The following is a 16,304-nucleotide window of genomic DNA, read 5'->3' on the forward strand; positions in this document are numbered from 1 at the left end:
GCACATAAAAATCTCTTGCTACTAATGGAAACATGTAGCGAGTTCCCTCTCTAAGATAATATATGTTAAAATAATCAAATGTTTGACATTCAATAGCCGATTTTTAATACACCAATGTGCTCTAGTGGTGTAGTTAAACAAAACAAACTTTTTGTTAGACAATAAATACATATAGCTACAGAGCACGTGCATGTATCAATGGCGTATGAAATGGATTATTAAGTTCAAGCACGCTTTCAGTCTTGGACAGTGGACTAATATGGGTATTAGGTGTGAATGAGAAAGAAATTCGTTGGTTTAGTTACCTATAGTCCGTCCCACAGGGAACGCCTTTTTTCATACTATGGAATTTACTACAAGTTATTTATTTCTGAGCCGATTGTTTTCTAAATTGCACAAAAAAATAGTTAAAAAAATTGTTATTTACAAAACACTTAATTACTTTTATTTTTACGTCAAACAAAACTGAAATTATTTACCAAATATAAATATAGGAGGAGGATATGGGACAGACTATAGCTTACACCTACCCACAGGGTGAGAGTCGGTATAGGAGTGATAACCCAGCACCTATAAATATAAATATAGGAGGAGGATATGGGACAGACTATAGCTTACACCTACCCACAGGGTGAGAGTCGGTATAGGAGTGATAACCCAGCACCTATAAATATAAATATAGGAGGAGGATATGGGACAGACTATAGCTTACACCTACCCACAGGGTGAGAGTCGGTATAGGAGTGATAACCCAGCACCTATAAATATAAATATAGGAGGAGGATATGGGACAGACTATAGCTTACACCTACCCACAGGGTGAGAGTCGGTATAGGAGTGATAACCCAGCACCTATAAATATAAATATAGGAGGAGGATATGGGACAGACTATAGCTTACACCTACCCACAGGGTGAGAGTCGGTATAGGAGTGATAACCCAGCACCTATAAATATAAATATAGGAGGAGGATATGGGACAGACTATAGCTTACACCTACCCACAGGGTGAGAGTCGGTATAGGAGTGATAACCCAGCACCTATAAATATAAATATAGGAGGAGGATATGGGACAGACTATAGCTTACACCTACCCACAGGGTGAGAGTCGGTATAGGAGTGATAACCCAGCACCTATAAATATAAATATAGGAGGAGGATATGGGACAGACTATAGCTTACACCTACCCACAGGGTGAGAGTCGGTATAGGAGTGATAACCCAGCACCTATAAATATAAATATAGGAGGAGGATATGGGACAGACTATAGCTTACACCTACCCACAGGGTGAGAGTCGGTATAGGAGTGATAACCCAGCACCTATAAATATAAATATAGGAGGAGGATATGGGACAGACTATAGCTTACACCTACCCACAGGGTGAGAGTCGGTATAGGAGTGATAACCCAGCACCTATAAATATAAATATAGGAGGAGGATATGGGACAGACTATAGCTTACACCTACCCACAGGGTGAGAGTCGGTATAGGAGTGATAACCCAGCACCTATAAATATAAATATAGGAGGAGGATATGGGACAGACTATAGCTTACACCTACCCACAGGGTGAGAGTCGGTATAGGAGTGATAACCCAGCACCTATAAATATAAATATAGGAGGAGGATATGGGACAGACTATAGCTTACACCTACCCACAGGGTGAGAGTCGGTATAGGAGTGATAACCCAGCACCTATAAATATAAATATAGGAGGAGGATATGGGACAGACTACAGCTTACACCTACCCACAGGGTGAGAGTCGGTATAGGAGTGATAACCCAGCACCTATAAATATAAATATAGGAGGAGGATATGGGACAGACTATAGCTTACACCTACCCACAGGGTGAGAGTCGGTATAGGAGTGATAACCCAGCACCTATAAATATAAATATAGGAGGAGGATATGGGACAGACTACAGCTTACACCTACCCACAGGGTGAGAGTCGGTATAGGAGTGATAACCCAGCACCTATAAATATAAATATAGGAGGAGGATATGGGACAGACTATAGCTTACACCTACCCACAGGGTGAGAGTCGGTGTAGGAGTGATAACCCAGCACCTATAAATATAAATATAGGAGGAGGATATGGGACAGACTATAGCTTACACCTACCCACAGGGTGAGAGTCGGTGTAGGAGTGATAACCCAGCACCTATAAACCTAGCGTTCGATGGCGCTACCACTATAAGGCCAGAATATATTGGAATAGGAATGCCTATGCCATTATATGAAAGTTTGTATCTTGGTCCAGCAACTTCATCACATGCACACACACTTCTGTAACAGAATTAGTCGCTGGCAATATCAGAGGCCACGTGACGGGTCGGTGTGCGTCAACCTTAATTGGAAATAAGCACGTTATACAATTTCTCCATTTACCAATTACTATGGCCTTATAATTCAGACGAGGTCTTTTAATAAACTACTGTGTAATCCTTTATTTATTTGGTTTAAATGTTCACGATTTTCCTCTCTCTCTCTCTCTCTCTCTCTCTCTCTCTCTCTCTCTCTCTCTCTCTCTCTCTCTCTCTCTCTCTCTCTCTCTCTCTCTCTCTCTCTCTCTCTCTCTCTCTCTCTCTCTCTCTCTCTCTCTCTCTCTCTCTCTCTCTCTCTCTCTCTCTCTCACACTCACACACACACACACACACACATACACACACACACACAGCTGAGTACTTAAATTTGTGGATAAAAACGGCAAGTTCGTATTTTATGTATAGGTGTATTATATTTTTTATTATGTTCTTAAATTCGCTGACTGTACGAGTCCTCGAATTACAAACACACACATACATATACATATAATCTAAGAGCAGATTATTCTCCTTCTATTTAAAAAAATTACGTTTATTCCATGCAGTAATGCACCATGAACGTCGACCTTTAATTGGGCATGGTATGAAATTATGTATCTCCTGCAACCATATTATCAAGACGAGATATATCAAATATCTACATTCAGCAATTGTCAATTAGTCTATGTATCTGTCTGTCATTGATACGTATTACCGGAGGCTGGACGTAGCTCAGTAGTACAGCGCTTGCCTGATGCGCAATCGATCTAGGATCGATTCCCGTCGGTAGGCGCATTGGACTATGTCTCGTTCCAGCAAGTGCTCCACAACTGGTTTAACATAGGCCGTGGTATGTACTATCATGTCTGTGGGATGGTGCATGTAAAAGATCCCTTGCTGCTAATCGAAAAGAGTAGCCCATGAAATGGCGACAGCAGGTTTCCTCTCTCAATATCTGTGTGGCCCTTAACCGTAAGTCAGACGCCATATAACCGTAAATAAAATGTGTTGAGTTCGTCAGTAAACAAACCATTTCCTTTCTTTTCTTTGTTACGTATTCCCTTTCAAATAGCATCTACATTCAGCAGCTGTTGGTTTGTTTACTGTTCATACTTGGTACATGTACATGTATTTCTCGTGTTCCAGACGATTCAGTAACATCGATCAATCAATTAATCAAATACCCATTTGCCGTCAATATACTTTTCTTTCTTTTTTCTTCTCTTTTAAAAAAAAAAAAAAAATTGTTTTGGCCTTTTGTAGACATAATCCCAATTAGGTACTTGGGTCGCAGGATTGAATCTTCTCGGTGGTCCAGGCCACCATTGGTTGTTTTGTTTCTGTTCCAACTAGTGCTCCACGACTGGTGTACCAACGGCCGTGGTATGTACTATCCGGTCTATGGGAAAGTGCATATAAAAGATCCCGCACTGCTTTTTCGGTAAGAGTAGCCCATTAAGTTTCAGCAGCGGGTTTCCTCTCTCATTTTTTTTTTTTTTTAAATCATCGCCAAGTACTCACCAGGTCTACGTGTTTCTTATAACTGGGCAAATCATTATTTCATTCTGTTTTGCTTTGCTTTGAGTAGCACTGGCAAATTCCAGTGGTATTATCTTTATGTGTAATATTACTAATATATATTGTTGTTTAATTATTTTGTTAGACTTTCTGTACAGCAATTTCAACAGAAATAATAATAAAAATAATAATAATAATAATAATAATAATAATAATAATTATATATAAATATATAACTCCACTGCAAAAATAAAAATCTTTTCAATTTGTTTTTACTATTATTCCAAATTGACCATTCACCCACCCACCCACATCCAACTATATTTTGGATTATTGGCATTTTAATTTTTTTTACAAAGCCCCTTAAGGAAATTAACGAGCAAACTTTTTCTTGATATTTAATTTTCTCATTTTCGGAGAACTGGCCTCATTCGTAGTTAATCCTACTATCAGATGAAAGAGTACAGTGAATACCACTTTTGCATTTGAAAGTAGTAGAATGAAAAACAAAAATCTCTTTTGACATTCCTACATGCGACGTTTGGTGATCGTTGGTAATTCAATAGGAGCAAAATTATTACGAATGGATTGTTACGGTTTGGTTTTTAGTGAAATTCGCAATAACAGGCGATAACCACGAGCGTACGAGACAGTGATGGAGCAAACCCTCAAATTCGAGCAAAAATTATAGAGATATTCGTGCAAAATATGCTAACTAGACACCTTTTTACCATGAATTTCCATCATTCTACCCTCAAAATTAGTTGTAATTCATGTAAAAAGGTGTAATGATTCGTTTGCAATCCTATATAGCTGTTTGGAAGTAATGCTTATATGAATAAATGTTGTTATCCATATTCGGGAATTTTCGTTTAGGCATAATTCGGGCAAAAGCCAGCCTGAAAATACAAAAATCATTATTTTGATGACGGAGTCTCTCACTTTCCGAATTGCCCTGTTTCAGTCTCTGTAAAACCATTGAACATAAGATATAAATATAAAATTGACAACTAATTAAAAATTAAATATGAAATACGAAATGTAGCTTTAAAGAGACAGAAATATTCGGTCAAGGGAGGGTGTGGTTCGGTGGTCGAACTCGCCTGGTTTTGTATGAATCACCTGATACTTAGTCGAAGATGGAGGTACTGACGATGAAATTCATTTCGTTTAGAAACATCCGCTTGGCTACTAACGATGTTGAAGGGAGAATGAATGAATGAATGAATGAATGTTTAACGACACCCCAGCACGAAAAATACATCGGCTATTGGGTGTCAAACTATGGTAATGCAAATAAATAAAGTGAATGAATGAATGAATGAATGTTTAACGACACCCCAGCACGAAAAATACATCGGCTATTGGGTGTCAAACTATGGTAATGCTAATAAATAAAGTGATGTCAGATCAACATCAATATAAAAATTCAAGACTTAAACAAAAACAGTGTAAAGAACTGTGCAAAAACACAAATATCACAGAATTTTACGGATACTGAATTTTACTAAAAACTTCAATTTTGTACTGTATTGGCCATTCTCAAAGAGAATGTTACACCCCTGCACCACGGTGAGGTTACAGCACACGCAGGGGTTGAAGGGAGAAAGGAAATGTTTTATTTCATGGGCTACTCTTTTCGATTAACATCAAGGGATCTTTTATATGCACCATCCCATAGATAGTATAGCACATACCACGGTCTTTGATGTACCAGTCGTGGTACACTTGCTGGAGCGAGAAATAGCCCAATGGCCCCACCGACGGGGATCGATCCCAAACCGACCGCGCATCATGCGAGTGCTTTACCACATGGCTACGTCTCGTCCCACCAACGATGTTGACGTCATCAATCATTTGACGTCACATGATTATTACGATAAGTTTATGGAATCGCTTGGCAGATCGGTGAGTTTTTCTTATGGTATCAACTTCCTTTTCATCTTCTTTTCAGGCCGTAGGAACGATATCTGAACTGGGGTGAGGAGGCATCATCTCTACTGGGGAGCACAAATATGATGTTTATCTTTAAATAATAATAATAATAATAATAATAATAATAATAACAAAAACATTCGTCTTCAAATTGGAGTGTCTGTGCCCCACCCCCTAGTTCACCAAGGTAACATCTACGGTCCGTTTTTTTTTTTTTTAATTTAAAAAAAAACATTTTGACATCTATTGACATAACAATAGGCTCCTAAACATCACTATAGTAAATATCGTGCTGGAGACGTTTATCTTGATGAACTACCCACCCCATTTCCCGGTTTCTATGGGCCGGCTTTCTTCTTGTTGTTGGTTTCTTCTTCTTCTTCGTCGTCGTCGTCGTCGTCGTTGTAGCTGTTTTCTTTTTGGTGTGTTTGTTTTTTGTTTACGCGTGCGTGTTTTTAATGAACGTTTATATTTTAATATTTGAATAATTTTTTTTGTTTTTTTTTGTTTTTGTGTGTCAGTTATGTGTTTCGGTTGTTGAACACTGTATGTCTTTGTTTTGTTGTTCATTTGTTTGCATAATTCTGAATGTAGCCCGCGTACTCGTTGGTCATACGGATAAAGAAAAACGGTTTGATAAATTACGCTGCGGTTTTACGAGATTGCACGCTACTAAACGGAAGTAAGATACGTAGTGTTGATTTCAAGGAAAACTTCCATATTTGAATAAAAATAATTTAGCGAGTAGAGTCAGTATATTTGTTCTTGTCTATAATATTAAGATAAAGAATGTGGAATTTGAAATGAGAGAAGCTATATTACGTCCATAGAATAATATATTTATAAATACCTACTGTTGACTGCATTTTCGTTCATAAGTAGTGATATATAACATGCACCTGTAAACAATTAAGTATACAGTTAGTGCAAACATAATTTTAAAGATAAAGATTAGTAATAATGATGTGGACTATTACACAACATAAATCAATGTTTCCTCCAAAGAAGGTGACGGGTTTCTTTTAGTAAAGTATTTAGCGGTTAAACAATTTATAGAGTATATAATTTACATATACATATACATATACACATACACATACACATACACATACACATACACATACACATACACATACACATATACACATATACACATACACATACATATGCATATGGTCAAATCCATGTAAATATCCCCATAGGGCCATTTTTAAAATCGTCATATATAATCAAACTTTTTATGTTATGGCATTGGAAGGAAGTATCTCTGGGGGATGTAAACCAATAAAATATTGCTGAGTTAAAGAATGGTTATTGTTGCTACTTTATCATGATAACATTTTATTAATGTTAGTAATTTACTTTTTTTTTAATTTGACCATAAATATGTAGCCCGACCAATGTAACACACGTAACGGAAAAAGAACACAAGTTGTGTTATATTATTAAGTTTTGATGGTAGAAACACAATATTTTATTTCTTCTTTATTTTCTTGATTACTATTAATATGAAATGAGTTCAGGAATTATCTGTCAAATTGAATTGATTTTCCAGCGTTACGGGTGTTACATATTTCAAACGTTACGGGTGTTACACATTATGCCATTTTAACTTTTTACTTAAGTAAAATCATAAAAATAAATGTTCAATTCATAACTATGTATAAATGTGTACAGTTGTTTGCATTATTGTAGCTTACTATCAACAATGGCGTTTGGAAGAAAAAATAAACTGATATATATGAAATTATTGTGTGCAAAAATCCATACTGATCTACTACAAAACATTTGCATGATCCGAAATGAATTGGTCATACAAATTTTATAATTCTAAGCAAGAAAATGTAAGTATATAGTACAATATAATAATTATGAAAGGTTATATTGGTCGAATTTTTTTACAAAATATCTAAACACTCAAGATAGTCCCTTTAACGACAAGGCAGTTTATATGTCAGTTCAGTATATTTTAATGTTTCTTTCAAATTATGTTGTTTTGGTGAGTCCTGAAGGTGACACTTGTCAATCATTAAAACTTTCAAGTAAGGTTTGGTAACTAGTGCAGCTGCATGCTTGATGTCACCAGTGTCAAAGTGTCAAAGTGTCAACCAAACACCTGTGGTGAAATTGATAATGATATATAATATGATGCACCAAGGCAGTCTATTCACTATTAAACGGACTAGCATACAGAAACACCATTCTTCCAGTGGCCAGCAACATGTATTCAAAGTAAGTACCTATTTTATATAATAATAATAATAATAATAATAATAATCAGTTTTAAGACATTTTTTTTTAAATGTTACATAATTCACCTATCTCCCCAATAACATTTTCTACCCATCATAATTCTTGAATATTTAATAATTATGATTGATTTTCAATTTTCCTTTCTGAATGGGGAAGACGACAATCGGTGGAGAACACAATACATTATAAATTAAACCTAACATTTCCTTTTTAAAATATTTTAAATTTTACTTTTATATTATGGTACTAAGGGAGCGAGATCTAGCTCAGTCAGTTCAGCGCCCGCTTGAGGTGCCACGGTCGCAGGATCCAACCTATGTCTACCATTGGGCTTTTCCCCCGTTCCAACTAGTGCTCCACGACTGGTATATCAAAGGCCATGGTATGTACTGTCCTGTCTATGGGAAAGTATATATAAAATATCCCTTGCTTCTAATGGAAAAATGTAGTGTTTCCTCTGACTGTGTCACAAAAAACAAATGTTTGACATCCATTAGTCGATGATTAATACATCAATATGCTCTAGTGGTGTAGTTAAAACAAACTTTAAAGCAATCTACAACTAAAAAACATTTGAAGTTATATCAAATATTAAAGTCTACTTTGCCTTTTTTCAGCCATGCCACTAGACATCAGTTGAAATAATAGCTACATACCGAGCAAAAATTCGCAGCGATCCCAACAAGAAACTTGATTATCTCAACAAGGAACTTGATTATCTCAACAAGGAACGATAAGAGATAAAAGGAGAAGACTGTGTAAAAAGGCAAATGCATCTGATAAAGAAATTAAAACGCGACAACAAATTAGACAACGTGTGAAGCTCTGCAGGCAACGTCAGAAAGACAGACTGAATAATTTGGTAAACGAACAGAATGAGGTGCCAGTATACAAATCTGCACAAGCACTTGGAAAAGCAGTTGCACGAGTTAAAGCCATTCTTCCAAAAAGTCCAAGGAGGCGTAAAAGTGTTGTCGGCCAGTGGCTACAATTGAAACTTTGATTCCGAAACCTACATCCAGCCACAGATGTTCAAAACTGCCAGATGAAGCCATCATTCTTGTCTGCAGATTTTTCGAGAGAGATGATATCTCACGACAAGCCCCAGGTAAAAGGGATGTTATCATTGATAAATCAAACAAGAAAAATAATAATTCGGCAAAGCGTATTCATGTTTCAAAGAAGATAACCCTGCAGTCATTATTGGGCGTACAAAATATTTTGAACTCCATCCTATTCACGTGCGTCCAGCAGCCGACATGCCAAAAAACCAGTGCCTTTGTTTATATCACGAGAATATCATTATGATTCTTGATTGTCTGGCCAAGAAGGCCTCAAATGTCTTTCATCCATATTCACAGGATGTCATTGCTCGATGTGTTTGTGATGCAACATCAAAGACATGAATGAATAATGACTGTGAAACATGTTGTGATGGGAAACTATTTATTGAGGCATTTGAATCGAAGGTCACCAGAATAACCCGAGATCATGAAGCTTCATGGTATCAGTGGGTCAAGGTTGATGCAAAGTTTGAGAAACAACTTCAGCAGGGTACTGTAGGTGAAGCTATGTTATTGTTGAAGTCAAAGTTACCAAACTTTCTCATTCATCCCATGTAAAGAGGGAACAGGCGTAATTCTTTGAGGAAGTAAAACATGTAACTGATCCATCACATGCAGTACTTCAAGTTGATTTCTCAGAGAATTATACCTGTGTGTATGCTGACGAAATCAAGTCTGCTCACTGGCATCAGAGACAAGTTTCATTATTCACATCCGCTGTGTGGACTGTTGGTGGTAAGAAATCGTGTGTGTTTGCCAGCGATAATCTCACACATTTTAAAGAAACTGTTTTTTCATATGTTACACTTCTCATTCACAAAGTTTTGAAAGCAAACCCTGATGTAACGACCATCCAAATATTTAGTGATGGAGCAGCATCACAGTTCAAAAACAAATTCATATTTAGATTTCTAACGACTATAAAGGCAACATTCGGCATCACAGTGGAATTGATTTTTTTGTGCTTCTTTCCATGGTAAAGGTCCCGTTGATGTGATTGGTGGTATTGTTAAGCGTACTGTTGAATGCTGTGTTCGAACCCGCAAAGTGATTGTACAGGATGCAAGTTCATTTATTAAGGCTGCAGAAATGTGCAATATCAATACTGAAGTTGAGGAAGTAACACAAAATGACATGGATCAATGTTTCAAAAGATCCCCTGTACAAGATTTGTGGAAGTCAATCAGTGCCATCCCCAAGATTCAGAGCATTCACTCTTATACAGCCACAGATAAGTCAACCATTGTTTGCCGACGAACGTCTAAGGCTATACTTCAGAAAGCTCATAAATTCCATGGTGAACAATGTCCTCTACTCTCAGTATAAACAAGTCATTCTTGTTGGTGATTACATTAATAAACCTATCATCGTTGTTTTGTTTATGTATCTATATAAATATGTTTCAATAAAGTTTATACATTATTTAATTTTTTTTTTCTTTGATTGAATAATGTTTTTTTATTATTAGGTTTAAACTTGACACGGATACAATATTCGAAATATGAGAGCTGAAGTAGTTGGCATGTTGCTTTTAATATGGCGGACAAAAATGTAACACCCGTAACAGTTATCACTGTGCATAATTGACTTAATATCTAGCAAGCAATGGAACCAGGTTCTATTCCAGTAATTACCTAAGGCCACCTACCCATATGATACAAGTTTTATTAAAATTACCCATACACATCATAGGATTTTGATAAAATGTAGTTCTTGAAAAAAAGATGTGTCCATTTAGTATAACACCCGCAACGGAAGTTGGTAGGTCTTTTAATTAGTACATAGAATTTTAAATTATGTTAACTGTATAAAACTCTAATAATGGAATATTCTCTGCAACTTCACTTTAAAACATTTAACCCCCTCAAAATGTAACACCCGTAACAATGGATTTGATCATATGCATATACACATACATATACATATACATATTTCCGAAGTTGGCGCTAAAAACGAGGCATAATTTTTCCAACCGCTATTGCTTTATCCGTATGACCAGTGTGATAACTGTCCAAATGTCCGTCCTGCTCTTTTACGGTCAGAGTAGGCTACTAGAGCTATCCGAGGCGGTAAGGGACTACTCTTACCTTTTCCGCGTATGTAAGAAAAAAAACCCCAACTACAAGGGACCATCTCAAATGTATAAGTGCTACATTTCGATATTTTCACTTTGATTTGTGATACATAGATTTAAATTAATCGATCCCACAGATAACGCATGTAGATAATAATATTACGGTAACTCAAGAATATGACTATTTTAATATGCTTGTCCTAGGCGTGAACAGGGATCCATTGGATAATTTCACTTTTGTCAGATCTTAAGAAAGCTGTAATTTTACGAACATTGATAACTGCAGTGTCGGGTATAGTAGACCTAGTGATAAAAACATTTACATTTCTCCATAGTAAATGTGTTGAATGAACTGTTGAAACTTTAGGCAAGCATCAATGGATGTTTATAACTCTAGTAAGCTTCATGGGCGTCGATCGGTGGAGAAGGAGGGGAACGGCCCCACATTTCAGTTCTACTAGTTTATGCAATTATTTATTGTTAATTGTCTACGATAATGTAGTTGTAGTCATATTGTTTTTAATTTTGATTTTTGTTTTCCCTTCTAATTTGTCAGTGCCTACTGGCCTTGCACGTTATGTTTGATGTCCCTCTCTCTATTTTTTGTTCTTCAGAAAATGATATTTATTCTGTTACGTTTGTTCAGTTCGAATGTCTTGCTCAGCTTCGTCTGTTCAATTTTCTTTAATGATTTCTACTAGTTTGTTCACTTCTCATTACTGGTGTCTGTTACAGTGTGTTAATTTATCATTACTGGTTTCTATTACAGTTATTTCTCTTAACACTTGTTACGTGTTTGTTCACTTCGAACTACTGGGTTCTGCTGTAGTGTGTTCAGTTTTTATTATTGAATTATTTTACAGTTCGTTCAGTTCTCATAATTGTTTTTTGTTACCATTGTTTTAGTTCTCTATATTGGTCTCTGTTGTTTGTTCTGATGTCATCAGTGTTGGTGTTTCTCCTACAGTTTGTTCAGTTCTCAGATTAGCGTTCTGCTACAGTTTGTTCTGGTCGTTCATTTCTCTTACAGTTTGCTCATATATCCTTATTGATTTTTATTACAATTTGTTCAGTTCACATTATTTGTTTCTGTTACAATTTGTTGACTTAGCATTATTGGTTTCTTTTATAATTTGTCCAGTTTACATTACTGGTTATGTTACAGTTGTTCAATACTCAATATTGGTTTCTGTAACAGTCTGTTCAGGTCTCATTCGTTTCTGTTTACAGTTTGTTCATTCCTCATCATTAGATTACGTCACGATATGTTCAGTTCTCATTACTGGTTTATCTTACAGTTCATGCGGTTCTCATTATTGGTTTCTTTTATTGTTTGTTCAGTTTTCAGTCTTTTTTTTTGTCTTTCTTTTTACAGTTTGTTCATATTTAATTAGGTTGTTACAGGTTGTTCTGTTCTCTTTATTGATTTCTGTTATAGTTTGTTTAGTTCTTATTCGTTTCTGTTTACAGTTTGTTCATTTGTCATTAGGTCATGTTACAATTTGTCTGTTGACATTATTGATTTCTGTTATACCTTGTTCTGTTCTCATTATTGGTTTCAGCTACACTTTGTTCAGTTCGCATTCGTGTCTACAGCTTGTTCATGTCTTATTATTAGTTTCTGGTACACTTTGTTCTGTTCTTATGGTTGTTATTCAGTTGCCATTGCTGACTTCTGTTACAGTTTCTTCATCCCTCGTTATTGGTTTGTTGCAGTTTATTCAGTTCTCATTACTGGTTTATGCTACAGTTTGTTCAGTTCTTATTAGTTTCTGTTTACACTTTGTCCATTTGTCCTAAGTTGTGTTTACGTTACCATTTGTTCAGATATCATTATTGGTTTATATTAGTTTGTTCCGTTTTCATTATTCATGTCTGTTGCAGTTTGTTGCAGTTTGTCCAGTTCTTATTATTTGTTTCTAGCAGTTTAATCAGTTCTCATTCGTTTTTGGTGTTTTATTTTACAGTTTGTTCATTTCTCATTACTGTGTTGCAGTTAGTTCTGTTCACATTATTGATTTCTGTTGCAGTTTGTTTAGTTTTCATTATTATTATGTTACAATTTGTTCATTTCTCATTAGTTTACATTGTATGTTACAGTTTGTTCCGTTCTCGTTATTGATTTATGATACAGTTAGTTTACTTCTTATTCGTTTCTGTTTATAGTTTGTTCATTTCTCATTATTGGTTTCTACTATAGTTTGTTCTGTTCATTAATTTGTATTACAGTTTTCTCAGATCTCATTGATTTTTGTTACAGTTTGTAAAGTTCAGATTACTTGTTTCTGTTACAATTTGTTCAGTTCTCATTATTGCTTTATGTTACAGTTTGTTCATTTCTAATTATTGGTTTTTGTTGGTTTGTTCAGTTCTCATTCGTTTCCCTTTACAGTTTGTTCATTTCTCATTAGTTTATATTTTCAATTTGTTCATTTCTCATTATTAGTTTACGGTACAATTTGTTCACTTCTCATTTTTGGTGTTTGTTACTCTTTGTTCACTTCTCATTATTGATTTCTGTTAAAGTGTGTTCAGTTCCCATCGGTGATTTCTATTAAAGTTTGTTTAATTCTCCATCGTTTCTAATTAGCTTAAGTGAGTGTGAGTGAGTATTTTTAACATGCCCATATACCACTAAGGTTTCAGGCATGTCTGTCGCGGGCCACGTCTCTGGATAGCCAGTGTCCAGGACAGAATTAGCTTAAATTTACAATTTGTTCATTTCTCATTATTAGTTTACGTTACAATTTGTTCACTTCTCATTGTTACTTTCTGTTACTGTTTGTTCGGTTCTCATTATTGATTGCTCTTACAATTTGTTTAGTTCTCGTTGTTAGTTTGTTACGGTTTGCTCAGTTCTCTTTCGTTTCTGTTTACACTTTGTTCATTTATCATTAGTCTATGTTATAATTTGTTCTTTTCTCAATATTGATTTATGTTACAGTTTGTTTATTTCTGTTTAATTTATGTTACAGTTTGTTCAGTTCTCATCACTGGTTTCTGCTACAGTTTGTTCTCTTCACTGATTTCTGTTTTCTCAGATCTCATTGGTTTCTGTCACAGTTTATTAAGTTCACATTATTGTTTTCTGTTACAGTTTGTAAAGTTCCCACAATTGATTTCTGTTACATTTTGTTCCGTTGTCGTTCGTTTCTATTTACAGTTTGTTCATTTTTCAGTAGGTCATGTCACAATGTTTATTTTTTATTTTTTATATTATTGATTTCTGTTACAGTTCGATTCGTTTCATTTTACAGTTTGTGCATTTTTCATTTTTTTCTGTCAGTTTGTTCAGTTGTTATTATTAGTTTCTTTTACAGTTTGTTCAGTTCTCATTATTTATTTATGTTACTGTTTGTTCAGTTCTCATTAATAGTATGTTCAGTTTTCGTCGATTCTGTTTACAGTTTGTTCTGTTTTCAATATTGATTTATGTTAGTTTGTTTAGATTGCAGTCGTTTCTGTTTACAGTTTGTTAATTTCTCATTAGTTTATGTTACTTTGTTCTATTCTCATTATTGGTATCTGCTACAATTTGTTCTGTTTGTTAATTGCTATTACAGTTTTGTCAGATCTCAGTGGTTTCTGTTACCGTTTGTTAAGTTAACATTATTTGTTTCTGTTACAGTTTGTTCAATTCGCGTTATTGGTTTCGTTTATAATGTTTTCAATTTACATCACTGGTTTATGTTAGTTGTTCAATTTTCAGTATTGTTTTCTGTTACAGTTTGTTCAATTCTCATTATTGGTGTCTGCATGTCTGTTCAGTTCTCATTCGTTTCTGTTTACAGTTGGTTAATTCCTCATTATTAGAAGTTTCAGTAGGTTCAGTTCTGATTGTTGGTTTATGTTATAGTGTGTTCATTGCCAATTAGATTATGTTACAGGTTGTTCTATTCTGTTTATTGATTTCGGTTTATTACCATTTTCGTTTGTGCTTGTAATTTGTTTTTAAGCATTTATTGTGCTTTTCGTTTGTGCTTGTAATTTCTTTTTAATCATTTATTATGCTTTTCTTTTGTGAAAATAAATGTATTTAATGTTTATTCCATTTTGTTTTCTGTTTAATCTAAATTCTCGTAACAGTGAGTTTTACGCCAATGAAATTTGTAGTAAGTTGTCGAACCTTAAGGACCTTGACATGGAAAAAATAGTTCCGTTATGCCAATAGGGTTACTGTCCAACCAATCAGAATGGACTCTAGTCTGTTAACAAATCAAAACGCAGCTGTCAATAATCACCTGGTGGTGCGTACGAAATTTGCATGTCATGGACAGAACTCTGGCGAAGTCGGAGGTTGTGCCCACGACAGGCGTGCTTGAACAGTTATCCGATAGAAGCATGCCAAAAAATGACCAACACCCACATACGAAATTTACACGACACCCCCAGCCAGTCACCAGGTGGGTAATAATAATACACACCTAACTTGATAAGAGTTGATAATTTACTCCACATACTCCAAGAATACGGAGTAAAAATAGAAAGTAGACAGAACACATTTTACTTCATATAGCTGTTCTTCGGCTTTAAAGAATTGTGCCAAAAATTCGTGCCATAACACGCTTAAACTGTGGGGCCCTGTATTGACGTGTCAACAAAATTAGTTATGTTCTTGTCGTAAATTAAATTATTTTATTTAAATGTTTTATGAAAACTAGTTTAAGATCATTCCAAGTGTTATATTTACAATAATAATAAAATAATCTTATTAATGGTGACCTCAGAGCTCTTAATCGTATCATTTAGCGTACACCTCTGGACTGGTTTGTCGCAGGTTTTCCACATGTGCCTATATACATAGTTACATGTCTCCAGGAAATTTGGTTTATTCGTCGTATCATTTAGCGTACACCTCTGGACTGGTTTGTCGCAGGTTTTCCACATGTGCCTATATACATAGTTGCATGTCTCCAGGAAATTTGGTTTATTCGTCGTATCATTTAGCGTACACCTCTGGGCTGGTTTGTCGCAGGTTTTCCACATGTGCCTATATACATAGTTACATGTCTCCAGGAAATTTGGTTTATTCGTCGTATCATTTAGCGTACACCTCTGGACTGGTTTGTCGCAGGTTTTCCACATGTGCCTATATACATAGTTACATGTCTCCAGGAAATTTGGTTTATTCGTCGTATCATTTAGCGTAC

Source organism: Gigantopelta aegis, chromosome 4, assembly GCF_016097555.1.
Source record: "Gigantopelta aegis isolate Gae_Host chromosome 4, Gae_host_genome, whole genome shotgun sequence".
NCBI lineage: Eukaryota > Metazoa > Mollusca > Gastropoda > Neomphalida > Peltospiridae > Gigantopelta > Gigantopelta aegis.